Source organism: Phragmites australis, chromosome 18 (assembly GCF_958298935.1).
Source record: "Phragmites australis chromosome 18, lpPhrAust1.1, whole genome shotgun sequence".
In the NCBI taxonomy this organism is placed as follows: Eukaryota; Viridiplantae; Streptophyta; class Magnoliopsida; order Poales; family Poaceae; genus Phragmites; species Phragmites australis.
Genome location: NC_084938.1, coordinates 13,217,193 through 13,234,012, shown reverse-complemented (window position 1 = coordinate 13,234,012; position 16,820 = coordinate 13,217,193). Strand labels below are relative to the sequence as shown.

The 16,820-nt window shown below is 43.5% G+C and overlaps 1 pseudogene; it reads right to left on the bottom strand.

The window, feature by feature from the left end:
* Window positions 1-719: 719 nt before the first annotated feature.
* Window positions 720-11,925, bottom strand: LOC133898546 (pentatricopeptide repeat-containing protein At5g46580, chloroplastic-like; annotated as a pseudogene).
* Between the last annotated feature and the right edge of the window lie 4,895 nt (window positions 11,926-16,820).

The following is a 16,820-nucleotide window of genomic DNA, read 5'->3' as shown; positions in this document are numbered from 1 at the left end:
TCTTTATTGTTACTTATCTATGTCTGTACCTTAGGTTGATCAAAAGATTGCATTTTGATTACTAACCTTGTCTCAAAATTTCAGATTGTGCTAGGGCGGTTTCGGGCCATATATGAGAAAATGAACCTTGCATTGGATGGGATGCCTTATTCAGAGATGACCATCTCTTATAAAGTTAAGGCGCAAGTAAGCCCCTTGTCTACTGAACTCCTCCTTCGTAAAATGTAATGAGTCATTGTGTTTTGCCTCTGATTCAAAGTGCAAATGATTTGGTGATTTTTAAGTTGAGCTCATCAATGGACAATTGAAGAGATGGAAGAAGAGATCAGATACTCAAGACATGGAATTCTTTATGGATTTTATGGTCATACTCCACAACAAGAAGGACTGCAATGCATATAGAGCTATATTGGAAAAGCTATCCAAGAAACTTAGTCTCGTGCAGCCTATCAGTGCAGCCTATCAGTGCATGGATTGATGTCCTTTGGAGATTCATTTGTGCTTTGGATTAATTTTCTTCTGTTGGTAATGAACCCTAGCTTGTTTGGATTGACTTCCTAAGAGTAATATTTGTTTTGGGAGTTCTTTTTAACTCTTTAGGCATCAAATCTTGATATTTCTTTGCTGTCAGACCTTGAATTAGTTTCTTTCTCAGAGATTGGTTCTGTCACTAATATGGAATTCTTTTTTGGAGCCAGCATAGGAGGCTGAAGCACTCCTTACGTTGCGAGCGGCAGAATTCCTGGAACGCCGTGCGGCTCTATCCTGCCCTCTAGCATTTCCGTGAACAGCTGGAGTGCATGGTTAGTGTCTCCATTGCTCCCGTAGATATTGATCATGCCTGTGTAGCTTCACTTGTCTGACTTGGAGATGTCATGGCACTCTGGGTCCTTCATCTCGTTGAACAACTGCTCGACCTCGGCCATGAGCCCAACATCAACGCACATGCTCAATAGCGTGTTGTAGAGGATGCTACTGGCTGGCAGCTTCTTCTCTCTCATTTGCTCCCATCGTGTCCTCCCTTAGATCATTGGGCTTGAAGCCCTGGGCCGGTCATTTCATCAACCAAGTTGCGTGCAAGGCCGGGCTTACCGGTCTTGCCTAGCGCGTTCGAGCAGCATGTTGTAGACGAAGATGCTAGCATCTTCTTGAAAACGAACTGGATTCCCTCGCAGTCATCGGCCTCGCTGAACATCTTGGCGAGGACGGCGAAGGTGACATGTTCAAGCTTCCATTTGCTGCCCCTGGCGCAGTCGAAGAGCGCGAGCACCTCCTCCATGTCGAGTTGCACATAGACGTCGAGCACGGCGAAGTAGGTGACCTCGTCAGGGAGGACGTCGTTGGCGGCGTACAAGCGCTCAAACCACTCGATGGCCTTGGCGATGAACTGCTGGCACCAGCACACGACAGTGATGAGGGTGGAGTAAGTGATGTTGTCGAGCAGCATTCCATGTCAAGCATGTCGAGCGCGAGTTGATCGGCGTTCGGCCACTAGCGCGCTATGCGGAAAGACTTAAGAGCAACGTTTAAGAATATGGTGTCGAGCGGGAAGATGCCATGGGGGAGCGCATGGAGCCAGTGGAGGAGGGAGAGAGATTTGCGCTAGTGGGGGGTGAAGGTAGTTGAGGAGGAGGAGAACGTCGGAGGGGGAGGGCGGGAACGAGGGTGCAGGGAAGCAAGAATAGAGGGTGGTGATGAGGTCGGCATCCTCTGGGAGGGCGTGGATGGTTCGGAGGAGCGGCTGGAGAAGGGCGGAGAAGGGGTGCACGGAGGGGGAGCAACGGCGGTGGTGCCGGAGTAAGAGAACAGTGGGCTTGGCTGGAGGGGTTGGCCCATGTGGGCTCCGAGGTGGGGCGGTTGGCTGGCGTCAGCGCAAGTGAAGGAGGGGTCGGGGAGGCGACGGCTGGGATTAAGGATTGAGGCGCGGGCGAAGTGGCGGGGATTGAGGCAAAGAGAGTAGCTGGTGCGCAGGAGGCGCGGGTGCATGCGGGAGGCGACGATGCGCGCCAGTGACAGAGGCGGAGGGTACACGTGGGAGGCAAGCATGTGCACCAGTGTGGGAGACGGATCAATAGAGTTCGAGGAGGAGGGAAACGACCGCATTCGCACAAGAGACAATCCTGACCATTTGTTTTGCATCCAATGGATGATAAAAAAAAATTGATGATGTGGCCACGCTCCCATGCAAGGGATGCGACCAGATTGAGACTTGGAAGAGATGCTCCTGGTTCTGAGTTCTAGCAAACAGAGAGACAACCACCCCCTGCCCTGGCTTGCCGAGGAACTTGATGGCAAGGGCTTAGACGTGGTTGAGCTCATCTTTGAGCCACGCATTCTTGATGCGCAGGTGCTGCTCCTCCAGGGACACCTCCCCGAGTGTGGCAAGGCTCCCGCAACTGCCGCACATTAGGCTGTGCATGGCCTCTCAGATCGTCATGCTCTCGGCGTGCAGCTTGTCATTCTCCTGCTTCAGTAGGGTGTTCTCATGCCGCTCAAGTTGTGTCTTGGCAAGTGAAATCACCACGTGGAACGAAAACCATGTCAGGGGCAGCACGAACGGGCTGAATTCAGGGCAAAAAAATGGCATGATTTGTCGCAAAAAAGTTTACCTGGTGCGGTTCGAGGCCAAGTGATGGGATTGTTGGCCTGATCTTCCGATAGGTAGCGATAAGTCGGTAGGTGGAGAACTCAACGTTGATGATCCAAAGGCTTTGACCTAAACAGATCGTCTCCCTTGCAATTACTACACCACAGCTCTGTTGGTTATCAACTGTGTCGCGCGGTTGACCTCGCCAAGAAGGCTCAATCCCTGCAAGCGCACCGAGAATACAAGCAAGACGTAGAAGATGCAATATAAAATATTACGAATAGAATTCAAGCACTCGAAGTTGGGGTTCCACAAACAATTGCGGTGGCCTAGTCGGTCCGGAACAAGAGCGAAAATCTCACAATCTGTGTGTAGATCAATATCTAAGCAAAACCCAACCCTAATTAGGGCGGTGGCTACTGTATATAAGAGACTAGGGTCAGCCAAGGACCCCTGGACGCGTCCCTAATGGACTCCAACATGTTACACGGCCCAACGGGCTAAAAGATGGTGGCGCAGCACCCTAACAGATTCTTGATGTCCACTTGTTTCAATGATTTCTGTTGACTCAGAAAGAATTTGGATATGGGACTAGTCCCGTTGGAAAGCCTATCTCCTTAGCTTTCCAACCATGTGTAGAACGTCGAAAACGGAGTCCGTATGCGTCTTGGGCGACGATTTTAGTGCAGTCTGATCCTGGACTCCGAAACGGACTGAACTTGATTGGACCTCCACCTTGGCTTGGGCGCCCTTGCTGGTCTTCTCCCATGTTCCTAAATAACAATACATCACAATTATTCAGTAGCATCCTATCCTTATCAAAATATAAATGAACACTAAGGAACGAGCTCACCTCATGATTTAGTTGACGTGCACGAGCTCGTGTCAATGGACCTATTGTTGGAGGAATACTCGGTGTGTGTGTGTATCTGAAAGAGTGATGTCCTCATCATCCTCCCCCTCTTGAATTGGAGTCGTCCTCGATGCAATGTCATCTTCTTCTCCCAAGTAAGGCTTCAAATCTGAAATATTAAATGTGGGACTAACCCCATAATCTGCAAGCAACTCGAGCTTATATGCATTATCATTGATTTTTTTCCACAATTTTAAAAGGACCATTAGCTCCAGGCAGCAATTTAGACTTTCTCAAATCAGGAAACCTATCTTTGTGCAAATGTAACCACACAAGATCACCAATTTTAAAAGTAATATATATTTCCGACCTTGGCTACCATAAGTTCTATACTTCTCATTCATCTTTTCAATATTTTCCTTAGTCAACTCATGCATTTTCAGAATCAAATCAGCACGTGTCTTAGCATCAAAATTCAATTTCTCAGATGTTGGTAAAGGCAATAAATCAATAGGGGCACGGGGATTAAAACCATATACTACCTGAAACGGACTTACCTTGGTGGTGGAGTGAATTGATCTGTTGTAAGCGACCTCAATATGGGGTAGACACTCTTCTCACATCCTCAAATTTTTCTTCAAAACAGCCCGCAACATGGTGAATAATGTACGGTTCACAACCTCCGTTTGTCCGTCAGTTTGAGGGTGACATGTCGTCGAAAACAGCAGCTTTGTCCTAAGTTTATTCCAAAGTGACCTCCAAAAGTAGCTCAAAAATTTAACATCACGATCCGAAACAATGGTGTTAGGCACTCCATACAAGCGAATGATTTCCCTAAAAAACAAATCAGCTATGTGTGTAGCATCATCGCTCTTGTGATAAGGTATAAAATGTGTCATTTTTGAAAAACGATCCACAACGACAAATATACTATCTCTCCTCCTCTTGATCCTAGGCAATCCTAAAACAAAATCCATAGATATATCCTCCCAAGGCACACTAGGAACAGGAAGAGGCATATAAAGTCCATGTGGGTTCAAGCGAGACTTAGCTTTATTGCAAGTAGTGCAGCGTGCCACGTAGCGCTCGATGTCGCGCCTCATCTTTGGCCAAAATAAGTGAGCAGCCAGTAGATCCTCGGTCTTCTTCACTCCAAAATGTCCCATCAAACCACCTCCATGCGCTTCCTGCAAGAACAATAGGCGAATAGAGCTAGCTGGGATGCATAGCATGTTAGCACGGTATAGCAATCCATCATTCAGCACATATTTATTCCAAGTTCTTCCTTCTTTACAATGTTCAAAAGCATCTTTAAAGTCCAAATCAGTAGCATATAATCCTTTAATTGTTTCTAAACCAAAAATCTTATGATCGAGTTGGGACAGCATGGTATAACGTCTAGATAACGCATCTGCAATGATATTGTCTTTACCTTTCTTGTGTTTAATGATATAAGGAAACGACTCTATAAATTCAACCCATTTAGTATGACGTTTGTTCAGTTTGGCTTGGCTTCTAATATGTTTCAAAGCTTCATGATCAGAATGAATAATAAACTCCTTGGGCCAAAGATAATGTTGCCATGTTTCTAAAACTCGCACTAAAGCATACAACTCCTTATCATAAGTCGAATAATTCAGAGATAGTCCATTCAATTTCTCACTAAAATAAGCAACGGGTTTACCTCCTTGTAGTAGCACTCCTCCAATTCCAATGCCGCTAGCATCACATTCTAACTCAAAATTCCTACCAAAGTCCGGAAGTTAGAGTAGAGGTGCATGCGTAAGCTTCTCTTTCAGCGTATTAAAAGCTTGTTCTTGTGCTGGCCCCCATTGGAACGGAATGCCCTTCTTTGTCAACTCATTGAGTGGGGCAGCAATGGTGCTGAAATCTCTCACAAAACGCCGATAGAACCTTACAAAGCCATGAAAGATTCTCACCTGTGTGATAGTCCCTGGGGTCGGCCAGCTCTTGATGGCTTCAATTTTAGCTTCATCCACTTCAATTCCCTGTGGAGTAACAACATAGCCAAGAAAAGCAACTCTATTCGTGCAAAAGGTGCACTTGTCAAGGTTAGCAAACAAACGTGCCTCTCTCAAAGCAGTAAAAACAGCATGTAGATGATCAATGTGTTCTTCATGTGACTTGCTATAGATCAAAATATCATCAAAGTACACCACCACAAATCTTCCTATAAAAGCACGTAAAACCTCATTCATCAATCTCATGAAAGTGCTAGGTGCATTAATTAAACCAAAAGGCATCACTAACCACTCATATAGACCGAACTTAGTTTTGAAAGCAGTTTTCCATTCATCTCCCAATTTCATTCTTATTTGGTGGTAACTACTGCGCAAGTTAATCTTCGTGAAAATAATAGAACCACTCAACTCATCAAGCATATCGTCTAGCCTAGGAATAGGGTGACGATACCTTACTGTGATATTATTAATGGCTCTACAATCAACACACATGCGCCATGTACCATCTTTCTTAGGAACCAAAAGAACAGGAACAGCACAAGGACTAAGGCTCTCTCGTATGTATCCACGGTCCAACAGGTCTTGGACTTGTCGCTGAATTTCCTTAGTCTCCTCCGGATTGGTCCTATATGCAGCGCGGTTTGGCAAAGTTACTCCCGAGATCAAATCTATTTGGTGCTCTATCCCTCTCAATGGTGGCAGCCCCGGGGGTATCTCAGCTGGAAAGACATCCTTATACTCCTGCAAAAGGTTAGTGACAGCAGCAGGCAAAGTGCTAGGTATATCATCAATTGAAAATAAAACCTCTTTGCATACCAAAGCATAGCACAAAGCATCATTATCTTGAATTTCAGCAAAGTCAGATTTAGTAGCAAGCATAACACCACCCTTTAACTTAATGCCTTCGGACCTAGGTGTGTTCTTCTCTTTCTTAGGTGGGAAAACAGATTGAGCTACTTGCTGATTTTCAAATTCCAAAACACGTTCTTTCTTTTCTTTTTCAGCTAGCGCTTTATCACATTGCACAATTTCAGCAGGTGTTAAAGGAAGCAAAGTGATTTTCTTTCCCTTGTGCATGAGAGAGTATTTATTAGTTCTACCATGGTGTGTAGCATCGGTATCAAATTCCCAAGGACGGCCTAACAAAAGTGAACAAGCTTGCATAGCCACTACATCAAAATCAGCATAATCATGGTAGGAACCAATAGAAAAATGTACTCTCGTAGATTGTGTTACCTTAACCTTGTCGCTGTTATTGAACCATTGAATGTAGTATGGATGAGGATGTGCACGTGTTGGCAAGAAAAGATTCTTCACAAGATCGGAGCTCAAGAGGTTGTTGCAACTCCCATCATCAATTATGATACGAACACGTGCATCTTTGATAATGAGGAATGTCTGGAATAGATTATGGCGTTGTAGCTGCTCTGCTTGCTCCATTTGAGAACTCAAAACTCGTTTCATAATGAAGGTGCGTGCTGCATAACTCTCCGTGGCAGCGGTACCACTAATCTCCTCTCCCTCGCTATCCATGTCATGATCGGCTGCAAGAGTAGCTTCAAATGCATATTCTTCCTCGACATCACAATGACTAACATAACCACCATCTGTTGTTGCGGAGTATGCTCGCTGGCTTGGGCAATTCTTCATGACGTGGCCAATACCTTGGCAACGACAGCACACAATGCCCGTTGTACGACCCGTGGTAGCTGCACTTGAAAAAGAGCTTGGCATTGGATCCTGCGAAACAGTAGATTTGCTCACCTCACATGATGGTGGTGATGCTCCTGCTGAATGCGCCTGAGTGTTGGAGGAGGGGGCAGCAGATCGTGTAGATGTAGAAGGGAATATTTTTGCTTGTCCCGGTGGTACTCGTGAACTAGATGTACTCCCAAAATTATTCCTCAATTTCTGCACCTGTTATCGACCCTGATGTTATTTTTCTGCCAAGATAGCAAAATGGAACAACCTATTGGTAGTATTGTAATCTTTATAATCAACAAGGTCCTGAATTTCACGTCTCAACCCGGAGTAAAAATGAATCATGGTATCCTCATCATCCTCCTGTATATTACAACAAAGCATAGCAATTTGAAACTCTTGATAGTAATCATGCACAGATTTAGAACCTTGATTTAAGCGCTGTAATTTCTTTTTCAATTCATGTATATAATCAGGAGGAATAAATCTATTGCGCATGGCACGCTTTAGTCTAGGCCATGATTTAGGTTCTAAGCCACTAGAAACTAAACTATTACACTAAATAATAGCATAATTCGTGAACTCACAAGTGGCTAGTCTAACTCTATGCATTTCAGGAACCATATGAGAACTATACTTTTGATCAACTGTCATTTCCCAATCCAAATAAGCATCAGCATCATATGCACTATCAAAAGGAGGCATTGAAAACTTAATCTTAGAATAAGGATCATCGCGACCATTGTGATTAACATTATTACCTCCGTTACCTTGACGACGTTGTTGTTGGTCACGACGTAATTGTTCAGCATGAGGACGTTGCTCAGCACGCGCATCTTGCCCAACAAAAACATCACCATCTTCCTGGTCACCATCTCTGTCACCATTATTATTATCATCATGTGAATGTTCATCATCCTGTGGTGGCTGTCGCAACTCAAGGTCGTTCACTCGCGTGACAAGGTTAGCAATGCTTGTTCTAATATCTGTCAATAGTCTAGTATGATCCTGCAAGGCTTTGTTGAGTTCTTCCTTGGACACACAATCCTTAAAATCCGACGGAGAGCCATCACCTGACATGGTTAGTAGAAAACAAAGGACAACACAATATTATCCCTATCAACTACTAGGTGGTGGAAGGTGGAATCACACACACTCAAGCGGCTTACCAACGCAGCAAGGAGGAACAACCGGTGACAAGTCTGAAAGTGTGGGATGATTGCAAGAGTGAACCTGTTCGGATCAAAGGAGGTGGAGCTTGGAAAGGTCACAATATGGTAGCAAGGATTAGCAATAACTGTAATCAGATGAGCAAAGCTAAATAAGTGTCCAAAGTATGAATCACAGTTGCTGGTCTATCACATGTCCCTAGTCCTAGCACAACAGCTGAAACAAAACTAAACAGGATGATCAGATAAAGCACAAGATGGAAAGACACAGCAAACAGTACAATTATCTGGGTGTTCTCTATGTGCTCCTCTTTTTTGTCTTTTAGCACTAGTAGAAATCATGATTTTTTTGTATTTTTCTGATATTTTTTTCTGAACAAGGAGCACACAAGAAACATCCACAGAAATTTTCAGCGCAAACGGATGCAAGATGTGGCCTATAGAAAATCAAGCATGTTCTCTAAAAAGCGTGCAAAAACTTCGCGGCTCGAATACTCAATCTTCCAAGCCGAATTTGGGAATTTTTTTTTGATGGAACCCAACAAAGTGAGGGAGCAATGGATGTAACTTTTTCTGTAGATGTCCGTGAAAAAAAATGTTGCCTGATTCCGAGTCCATATGAGAAAGTTATGGCCGTTTTACTGAACCCCTGTCGAGTTAGTGTTTTTTTTCAAAGCACCTCTTGCAGAAATTGTTCTCGTTAAGGTATGGCAAGCAATAGGATCGCGAGATGAACAAGGAGGGCAGCGGTGGCAGGGCAATTGATACAAGGCGGCTTACGACCTATCTAGGGTTGGCGTGGCGGAAAGTAACACAAGGCGGTCCGCGGTGGCAAATCGAGTAATGTGGTGGCTCGACTTGTTGGTGGGGATGGTGGCGATGGGATAGCGGTGTGATCAAAATAGCATGGAGCGTTGACTAAAGACCAAGAACACGACTCTAAACCAGCAACAAGACTCGACCACAGACACAAACTCAACAACGCGCAACTGAAAACAAAAATTGCAAAGGCACAAAGGGTTCTAGGGCAGCGGAAATTGACGGAATTGTTTTTTTTGGCTTTTTCTGGACTCTAGGTAATGAAAAACAGACTAATCTAAAGGGGAAAACGAAATTACCTAACGGGCAACCTGAAAATCTGATACCAGTTGATGAGATTGTTGGCCTGATCTTCTGATTGGTAGCGATAAGTCGGTAGGTGGAGAACTCGACATTGATGATCCAAAGGCTTCGACCCAAACAAATCGTCTCCCTTGTAATCACTACACCACAGCTCCGTTGGTTATCAACCGTGTCGCGCGGTTGACCTCACCAAGAAGGCTCAATCCCTGCAAGCGCACCGAGAACACAAGCAAGAACGTAGAAGATGCAATCTGAAATATTGCGAATAGAATTCAAGCACTCGAAGTTGGGGTTCCACAAACACTTGCGGTGGCCTAGTCAGTCCGGAACAAGAACGAAAATCTCACAATCTGTGTGTAGATCATTATCTAAGCAAAACCCAACCCTAATTGGGGCGATGGCTACTGTATATAAGAGACTAGTGTCGACCAAGGACCCCTGGACGCGTCCCTAATGGACTCCAACACGTTACACGGCCCAACGGGCCAAAAGATGGTGGTGTAGCACCCTGACAGATTCTGGACGTTCACTTATTTCAATGATTCCTATTGACTCAGAAAGAATTTGGATATGGGACCAGTCCCGTTGGAAAGCCTATCTCCTTAGCTTTCCAACCATGTGTAGAACGTCGAAAATAGAGTCCGTATGCGTCCTGGGCGACGATTTTAGTGCAGTCTGGTCCTGGACTCCGAAACGGACTCGAACTTGATTGGACCTCCACCTTGGCTTGGGCGCCCTTGCTGGTCTTCTTCCGTGTTCCTAAGTAACAATACATCACAATTATTCAGTAGCATCCTATCCTTATCAAAATATAAAGGAACACTAAGGAATGAGCTCACCTCATGATTTAGTTGACGTGCACGAGCTCGTGTAAATGGACCTATTGTTGGAGGAATACTCGGTGTATGTGTATTCGAAAGAGTGATGTCCTCATCACCAAGCCTCTTAGCAATCACTGCGCTGCTTCTCGTCCGGGTGAGAGCACTCCTTGAACAGCCTACACAACGCAACAAGGGTACAAATGCATGCATGAGAAGACAACAATAAAAAGGTGGACAGGAGGATGATGCGAATACGGGCTTTGGTTTGGGCGGACATGGATCCTCTGACATATTGCACGGTTATTGCACGTTCGCTTATATGTGGACCTAAGCCTCACGTGTCAGCGACCGTATAGTACGTTAGAGGATCCCCATCTTGGTTTAGGCAGGGGCGGCCTTACACTTCGAGCTCTTGGATCTACTACGGCGTGTGGCGGTGGTAGCGCTTCTTCTGCTTGTAGGGGTTGCCAGGCTCAGTGTCATCCTCACCCTCACCGCGCCAGACATGATGTCAAGGTGGTCGCTCTCAGACTGGCTATTGTCCTCCATGTCCACATCCTTCGCAATCCCGTGGGATTGCTCGTTGAGATCGGAGGTACCATACAACATCTCAAAGCCTTTATTGTAGGAGAACCATGCATCTATTGAAGTGGAAGCAGATGAATTACCATATGGAAGGAGACGTTTAGTAAGAAAGGCAAATAATTGGTGATTGACAGTATTTTTGGAAGGAAATGGGGTTCAACTTTGAATGATAATCGTTTAATCAACTCAGGTAGACGATGAAAATTGTCTGGATCTACCACAACTTGTGAACATACGTAAGTCTTTTATTATTCCTTACAGACAGTTAAAGAAAAATCCTATGCAATCCTATGCAAAACAACGCAAAACCTAGAAAAAAAAAGCCTGAGAAAAAAAGGCCTTAAGACCTCGTTGAGCCCAGCATGGTAGCACTTTCTCAACTCAGAAAAATCTAGACTCGTCCAATTTTTTATAACCCGATAGTAAAACTGTCAAGTGGGCTATGCCTACTGAGCCAGTCCGAGGCACGGTACTGTAGTCATGGTCCAAGCATGGTACGGCACGATGCGACCTTAATTTGTTGGTAGACCAACCTTAAGTCAATCTTCGAGAAAACTCAGGCACCGGTTAGCTGGTCAAACAAGACATCGATCATAGGAAGCGGGTACTTGTTCTTGACCGTGACCTCATTCAACAGACGGTAATTAACACACATTCGCAGAGTTTCATCCTTCTTCTTCACAAAGAGTGCCGAGCATCTCCAAGGTGAGGAGCTCGGACGTATGAAACCCTTCGACAGCAACTCCTGAATCTGTTTCTTCAACTCAGATAGCTCAACTGACGACATCTTATACAACTTCCTCGAAACTGGGGCCGCTCCGGGCACAAGGTCAATAGAGAATTCCACGGCGTGGTCGGGTGGCATCCCTAGCAACTCATTTGGAAAGACATCTAGGAATTCACACACCATAGGAATACTCAACAGATCCATGGTGGGGATAGCCTTTAGAGCGTAAAGGCAAGGATCAACGACCTTGAGCTTCAAATGAATTCTTGTGCCGGACGGACCATTAAAGGTGATGGTCCGCTGAGCACAATCCATGACAACTTCATTCTTGGTAAGCCAATTCATCCCCAATATGACATCTATCACCTTTGAGTCCATCACTAACAAATTGGCACAGAAAGGTATCTCATTGATAATCACCGATGCGTTAGACACGCATTGCTTAACAATAACCTTAGCTCCGGGTGCATCTATAAGATAAGGCGTAGGGGTGGTGCCGATTCTCAACCCGTGCCGCCGTGTATAACTCGTCGCTACGAAATAGTGAGAAGCTCCAGAATCGAAATGAGTGACTGCAGGAGCAACGGCAGAATTTGAATGCATAAGCAACGTACCCATCAGCATGTTGTCACCCTTGTGAACCTCTTCAGCGGTGGTGTGGTGCACTCGGTCTGAGAAGACTGCGGTGCAGACTGAGCAGGTGGTGGCCTTGGAGCGATCACCACAGCTCCCGGATTCAGATATGGACAATCCCAAGAATAGTGGCCGACACGGCCGCAGTTGTAGCATGGTTCACCAGGGCCACCTATCACGCTCACTTGAGAGCCAACGGGTCTTGCAGGCTACCCTTGTGGAGTAGAGAAAGACGGGCGCCGCACCGTCCACATCGACCGTGGAGCAGTTGGTACCGACATGTGAGATGGTGGAGGCTGACTCTCAGTGAGGGCATGTTGAGAGCTCCCGCCTATGGAAGGCGACAGACCCCTCTTGCGCTTCTTCTCCTCCCGGTGGTTCTTGAGCTTGAACTCCACCGTTAGAGATGTGCTCACCAACTTGTTGAAGTCAGTGAACTCATGTGTGGATAGCCGGTCTTGCATCTACGAGTTGAGGCCATTGACAAAGCGGTATTGTTTCCTCTCGTTAGTGTTGATCTCATCCTGAGCATACTGTACAAGGTGGTTGGACACCTACACATACTCCATCACTGATTTACCTCCTTGCTTGAGGTCCATGAATTCCCTTCTTTTGATCTCCATAAGACCCTTAGGAATATGGAAATCCCGAAATGCCTAGCGGAACTCCGCCCAAGACACCCGATGATTGGTGGGGTGCACGACCAAGTAGTTAGACCACCATGCGCCCGCCGCGCCTTGGAGCTGATGAGCGGCGAAGAGCGCATTCAAGTGGTCCTCATACCAAAGGAGAGCGAGTTTCTGCTTGATGGTGCGAAGCCAATGGTCGGCGTCGAGCGGGTCCTCAGCATGTGTGAAGGTAGGCGGCTGAGTCCGCAGAAAATTCGAGAAGTCATCTCGGTGCCTGGGCCCACCTCTTACATGAGGGGTCGTGTTACGCACGAGAGTTTCAAGAAGCACCATCTGAGCCTGACGGTTTTGCTCAATTTGCATTAGCACCTCCGCCATGCTCGACGGTGGAGGTGGGTTATTCTCATTAGAACCTTCAGGAAGTTCACCTGAACTGCCGCAGGTTCTCATCCTATTAATGACAACAAGATGGAAGAGGGAACATCAAATTCTAACTTAGTATAATAACATTAGCCGATATCATTACTTGGATCTCATAATACCCTATACTTGGAAAAAATGCATATGAGTTATAGAAAATGAAGGTATGCTCGATTCCTATCTACACGTTTCTTTCTCAAACACGTCTCTCCACAACAAACATCAATGCATTACACTTAGGGGCATAATATAGTAGTTTCATACATATTAATCATGGAGAGGCATAAAATAAAAACTTTAGTGGGTTACTTAGTGGATTTGACACTTTACTAACCCACGTCCTAAGTGTTGTTTAAGCTACTTCATTAAACCAAGCTCTGATACCACGCTGTGAGAAACTGCCTAAATAATATTCTAATTAATCACCAGGAGGATCATTATTCATAATCGCAATCTCGATAATTAACTGGAATATCATCACGGTAGTCCCGACACGTGTTTTGTGTCCAAGATCGGAACACATGCCTTCCAACACTTAGCATCACAACATAGCTTAAGAAAGAGCAAGTAACTAATATTTATATTATAAGTCCTTAACATGTAACCATTTTCAATAATTTACATCAAAAGGCAACAATATCTATGCAGCGGAAACATAAATCTATACAACAAAAGAGAGTGGAGCCACATGCCCTTAGGCTCCACCCCAAAAGCACGACCTCTGAGAGTAGGATGCACTACTCTTGCCTGCCACCCTGATCGATAGGCACGAAGTAGCCAAACACCGGCTCTTCCTCACCAGCAGCACATGAAAAGTCCAATTCATTCATCTCTTTGTTTCGGTTTCGGTGACTTCTCTTTTATTGCATCTATGAGACCTACTAAAGCATATACTTGACAAGCATGTCAGTTTCATTGACTATATTATAATTAATCACCAAAATCATATACATATCGTAGTAGGACCATGTTCACTACAATCTCCTCTTTTTTTGTGATTAATGAGAATACAACCAAAGCAAGAGGCAAATGATACTATTTAAAAAAATACATAATTTCAAAAGTTCACAAGATCATACCTTTCTTCCTTTTTCTCCATTATCACTATCTCTCTTGATTGACCCATGCAAGAGTTTCTTTATCTTTGTCAACCCGAGATGCATCCTCCTTTGTCAATAATCTACTCTAGATAGTTCTTGTATCTTGTTTGCTTCTGTTACATTTTTCTTTGGTATCAAAATTCACCCCCTTTGTTAACACACTACGTCAGGACAGGGATGTAGTAACACATATATGTGTTACTATATATCAATAAATATGTTACTAAGGTTTGTAGTAACATATTTGATATGTGTCCTTGTTGCCTATGTTACTACGGTAGGGTCTCTTGTCACACATAATAGTTGTTCCTATATGTAATAAAAGGAGTTACAACTAAGCTATAGTAACACGTATGATATATGTTGCTATAGGCTGTAGTAACACATTTTTCATGTAGCATGCATTTTTTAGGGAAAAATGCAACTTGTGAGAATCGATCTAGGATGCCTCCCTAGCAAGCAAAATGTACTACCGCTACACTATTATGTCTTAGTATGAATAGTTTTTTCTATTTTTTCACATAGCTTTCCTGCGTATTATGTATTCCTATAGCGCTTCTTTTTGTAACACCTTTTCTATAGCTTTCCTGCATATTATGTGTTCCTATAACGTTTCTTTTCGTAACACCTTTTCTATAGCTTTCCTGCATATTATTTGTTCCTACATCGCTTCTTTTTGTGACACATTTTCTATAGCTTTTATGCATATTATGTGTTCCTATAACGCTTCTTTTTGTAACACCTTTTCTATGTGTTCTTATACCCCTTTCATTGCAACACCTTTTCGAATCTCATGATGCATGTGTTACAGCCTACCATTGTAACACGTTTGACGTGATGATGCAATATTCCTTTGTAACACATTTTTCAATGTGTTACAGGAATGTGTTGCCAAAGCTATATTTTCTAGTAGTGACAATCTCAAAAAGGCTACACACACATGTTGAACTCAAGGGAACATATTAGAGCATTTGGAAGAGAGTTTCATAAAACATGATTCATATGAATGTACTTATAAAGATTTATGATGAATTGATACCAATTGAAAAGATATACCAATTGTAAGGATAGGAGAATTTAATATCAATTGAAAAACAAACAAGGATCATAATTTATGAAAGTCATATGATATAATCTAAACTCCCTATATATATGTGCATACATATAATGAGACCTACTTGTAGGAATATATCAATATATGCATAACTAGACAATAAATAGAGGAATGAAGTTTAAGCTATATGCAAGGAGGTAGCTTAAATAAACAAATGGATTGATAATGATACCAATTGAGACCTTTAAGCATTGCATACCTCCGGGAACTTGTTGATCACTATATGAGACTACAAAAGATATTACTTGAAACATATGTTAGTCTCAAAATCACAATCATAGTATATACTCCCTCTAAATATGTGTATATAAGTGTTGAATACTTGTAAGAGATATGCACTTGTTATTGATAATAATGGGGAGGGTACCCTATAGATTGGTTCATGGCACATAAAAGATAACAATTGTAAAACTAGTGCCATGTAAGAAACCTACAACTAATAAACCACTTAGGTTGCTCATAAGAAAGAGAGAAACACAAGCAACCTACTATATGAAAAACTTACACTAGTCATTGCAATAAATTAAATTGAGAGCATGCACTCCTAGACAAGGCAAGTGAATTCATCAATTTTAGAGAATTTAGCATCTAGTACCTTTGACTTATTTACCTTTGGATGAGAATTTGGGTAAATGATGATTATAATCTTCATTAATGCATCAAATCATGTACACTTGGCTTCTTTGCTTGAACCTTCACTTCATCTTGTGAGCCAAATATCCAAATCGCCGAGCCAACTTGTGGACTTCAAGTCTTTTTTGGAATCCAAACCGATTGGTACCCTTCATGTTGGTGATGACTTCTTTGGGAACTCAAATGTGTTAGTTCCACCCTCGGTCCTTTCTCCCAACCATATGTGCAATCACTTTTGCTATTGTTCTTCTTCTTAACTTTATAATAGTTGCTCTTGGTCTTGTCTTATAGTTGGGCTTGTTATAGATGTTAGAGGTCTTGTTAGAGAGATTTATGATCTTCTTCTCCTTGATCTTCTTCTTAACTTGCTTGTATTGAAAAGACTTGTGGCCTTTTTTATTGCATTTGAAGCATGTCACAGTGGATCCATCCGCAAGTTTCTTCACCATGCTATCACAGTTGTCTTGAGGAGGTTGAACATATCCTTTGCCCTTTAATATTGAAAAGTCTTCATTTAGCTTCTCCACTTCTTACTTGAGCTCATCATTCTCTTGTTCAATGAGTTTATTAGATTATTCTACAACAACATTCTCAACACAAATCTTATTGCAAATATGTGAGTTAGATAAATCAATTAATATCTCACAAGAAATGGAAGCATCTACCTTAGAATTGAAATTAAAGAGAGAGGTAAATTCCTGGAAAGGGGTCTTAGGTTGAGATTCAATGCACTAGCCTTAAGAT